The sequence below is a fragment of the Octodon degus genome, unplaced genomic scaffold (genome assembly GCF_000260255.1).
Source record: "Octodon degus isolate 3935 unplaced genomic scaffold, OctDeg1.0 scaffold00249, whole genome shotgun sequence".
NCBI classification, from domain to species: Eukaryota; Metazoa; Chordata; class Mammalia; order Rodentia; family Octodontidae; genus Octodon; species Octodon degus.
The window spans coordinates 2490374-2494180 of NW_004524825.1; the positions used below are offsets into that span (position 1 = coordinate 2490374).

The window sequence follows — 3807 nt, forward strand, 5'->3', positions numbered from 1 at the left end:
AAAAAGGGGATACAGATGAACGTCCATTTGTATCTCTGTGTTCAAAGTGGTTAGGATAGGTATATAGTTATGTTCTCTTAATGAATAGAGGGATTTGTTCTAATGGTGTTTGTAAATAGGATATCATGTCCGCATCTTGTACAGCAATTAACCACTAGGAAGAATGTATGCAATGTGTTAATTATTGAAACTGTCCTACCAGTTTGATTTGAAACTGTCTCATTGCTATTTGTTTCTCAATAAAATTATGGAATAAAAAGAATGATCTAAAAATTAATGATTGGGACGGGAGGCGGAGGCGCCGCGTAGGTCCTGGAGGCCCGGCGGGCCGGGCTGGGAGCTCGCGCCCCATGCACCACCGCCTCCCCCCACGATGTTCCCCTCCTGGAGGTAAGCGGCGCAGCTGCCCTGGGAAGATGGCAGGTCCAGGTGGCTCCTCGGTGGCCTCACCCGGAAATGCTCCATCTTCCACCTCTTTGTTGCCTGGCTCTTACTGGGCTTCTTCTCCCTACTCTGGCTGCAACTCAGCTGCTCTGGTGATATGGCGAGGGCAGCCAGGGGACTAGGGCAGGAGACCCCAGGTCCATTCCAGGCCTGCCCCCGGGAGTTGCCTCCTGAGCACTGGGAAGAAGATGCATCCTGAGTTCCCCATTGCCTGGCAGTGTTGGTGCCATTCCATGAACGCTTTGAGGAGCTCCTGGTCTTCGTGCCCCACATGCATCGCTTTCTGAGCAGGAAGAAGATGCAGCACCATATCTACATCCTCAACCAGGTGGATCATTTCTGGTTCAACTGAGCAGCGCTCATCAGTGTGGGCTTCCTGGAGAGCAGCAACAGCACAGACTACATTGCCATGCACGATGTGGACCTGATCCCTTTCAATGAAGAGCTGGACTATGGCTTCCCTGAGGCTGGGTCTTTCCATGTGCCCTCCCCAGAGCTCCACCCGCTCTGTCATTACAAGACCTACGTGGGCGGCATCCTCCTTCTCTCCAAGCAGCACTACCAACTGTGCAACTGGATGTCTAACTGCTTCTGGGGCTGGGGCCGAGAGGATGACGAGTTCTACCGGCGCATCAAAGGAGCTGGGCTCCAGCTTTTCCATCCCTCGGGAATCACCACTGGCTATAAGACATTTCGCCATGTACATGACCCAGCTTGGCGGAAGAGGGATCAGAAGCGTATTGCAGCTCAAAAACAGGAGCAATTCAAGGTGGATCGGGAGGGAGGGCTGAACACTGTGAAGGACCGCGTGGATTCCCGCACAGCCCTGTCTGTGGGTGGGGCTCCCTGCACTATTCTCAACATCATGTTGGACGGTGACAAGACTGCAACCCCGTGGTGTACCTTTGGCTGAGTTGCGTAGAGGGTAGGGAGCCTATGCCTACAGGCACACTGCTGCTCAGCTCAGGATGAAACCGAGGTGTGGGGCCCAGATCTCATAGGATGTGGAGAAGAAATGGCCTGAAGAGACACCAAGCTCTGTATTTGCACCAGCCTGGCTCCCAAAGGGAGGCTTGAACTGGGACAGGACACAGAAGATGCCTGAGGTGCTGCTGGCAATAAACAGTGACGACAGAAAGACTGAAAAATGCTTCGACTAGAACACTCTACCCTGCCTTCCTACTTGCTGTACTCTGCCCTCCTTTGTGTGCTGAGATGTACAGGCTGTGGAAAGGACTGAACTGGACAACTTCTAATTAACTTCACTTTTGATTCTTTCTGCCAGACTGCCTCAAACAGACATATGGTTTAGGAGCCATGTGGCATATATAGTGGCCATTGCAGTTGGGCAGCTTAGAACTTCAGAAGCCAGAGCACAAGCCCCACAGAAATGGACAGCAGATACCATCTCCAGGTGGTTGTCACATGTAGGAATGTGGACCTCATGTTACCAGATCTTTTGATGTTTCAAAAGAAACTAGAATGCTGGATTCTTAAGTGAAATCTGATTTTTTAATGATAGCAGCTAATTGAAACTTCCAAAAAGTATGGCAGGCCAAACAAAAAATAAATAAATAAATAAATAAAAATTAATGCTTTAAGAAGTCATACTAAGGTAGAAAATAGTGGGCAAAGGTAATCTAAAGTGAATAGAAGGCAAGCAAGCAATAATACAGGGAAGAGCAGAGGTGAATACAAGGAAAAACAGGAGAGAAGTAACAAAGTAAACAAAGTTGATATCCCCTAGCTAGACTAACCACAACGAAGGAGAGAGAACTGCTAGCAATAACAGGAACAAAAGATAGCTGTTGCTACAGATCTTACAATATTAAAGAATAATAATAAAATATGATAAACATCCTTCAACAAATTTGACAAGCTAGAGGAAAATAACTTACTGAAATGGACAAAAGGTGAAAAAATCTTCATTTCATATCTTTTAATAAATTGAATTTATTACCAAAAATATTCTCACAAAGAAAATTCCAGAGCTAAGTTATTTCATTGATATATTCTATCAGACATTTAAGGAAGAAATAATATCAATATTACAGAAACATTTTCAGAAAATAGAGTAGAATATTCCCAACTTGTGTGGTGAGACCAGAATAATCCTGATACCCATGATTTTTTTTTTCTAAAAGTTTCATTATTTTAACTTTTATGTTTTGAGTTCTGTGAAACGTGAAATTAAATTTTAGTGTGATTATAATAAGTCACCTCTTCATTACCATAACAAATTACTGAAATTAACACCTTATAAAGAGATGATAGTCTTACTCAGGACCTTGCACTTGCCAGGCAGGTGCCTGTACCACCGAGCTATCTCCCCAGCCCTTGTGCTAATATAGTTTGGACAAGATATCAAGCTTATGTCTTGTCCTCTGAATAACTACCATGAAGACAACAATACACAATCTGTTAATTATTGTAACTTTTCTACTAACTTGTTTTGAAATTCCATTTTATAATTTTTTTTCTCTTTAAAATAAAAAAGAGATAGCTTTATTTCGGCTCAGTTTTGGAACTTCCAGTTCATAGCTCGGCAAACTTACTCTTTCTAGTTCTCAGAGGAAGAATGGGCACTGCATCATGCAAAGGATGTATGGCAGGGCATCCCACATGACACACGCAGTCAGGTCTCATCACATGACTGGGAAGAAAAAACAGAAAGCAGAAGTGGCAGGGGTCCTGTTATCCCTTTCGGGAATGTGACTCCAGGGACCTGAAGGCCTCTCACTAGGCCTCATCTCTTCAAGTTGCCATCATTTCCCAATAGTTCCAAACTGGTGTCTGGGCCTTTAATCCATGGGCTTTGCAGGGACTTCTGGGTCAAAAGCATAGCAGTAATGGGCTATACCACTACAGAAATTAAAACTTATTTTAAAAATTTTTTGGTGGAACCGGGGATCGAACTCAGACTCTTGCGCTTGCCAGGATTATTCTACTGAGCCATCTCCCCAGTCCCAGAAATTAAAACTTATAAATAAAACTTCATTGGATATGAGTACTTTTGTTGATTAGGATGCATCAAGACCTCCAGGAAGAAGAGCATCCTACTCCTAAAGTATTTTTCTTCCCAGTCATGTGATGAGACCTCATAGTGCCTTCCTGCCCAAGAAAGCAGTGCAGGAAGGGAAAGAAAGCAATGTTATTGTGGGGAAATCTTATAAAGCCTACTTCACCTAGGTGACCATGGTTACCAGTGACAAGTCACGTTGGTATGGTGTAGCAAAAATAACATTATACTTCTGTAGTCTTTATCTCATAAACTCACTAAGCCCAGTCAAATCACAAGAAAAACATCCAACCAATTCCAATAGGGAGCATCCTACAAAATACATGACCAATATTTTGGAAAAC

The 3807-nt window shown here is 44.0% G+C and overlaps 1 pseudogene; it reads left to right on the plus strand.

The window, feature by feature from the left end:
• Window positions 1-373: 373 nt before the first annotated feature.
• Window positions 374-1704, plus strand: LOC101583763 (annotated as a pseudogene).
• Window positions 1705-3807: the final 2103 nt, after the last annotated feature.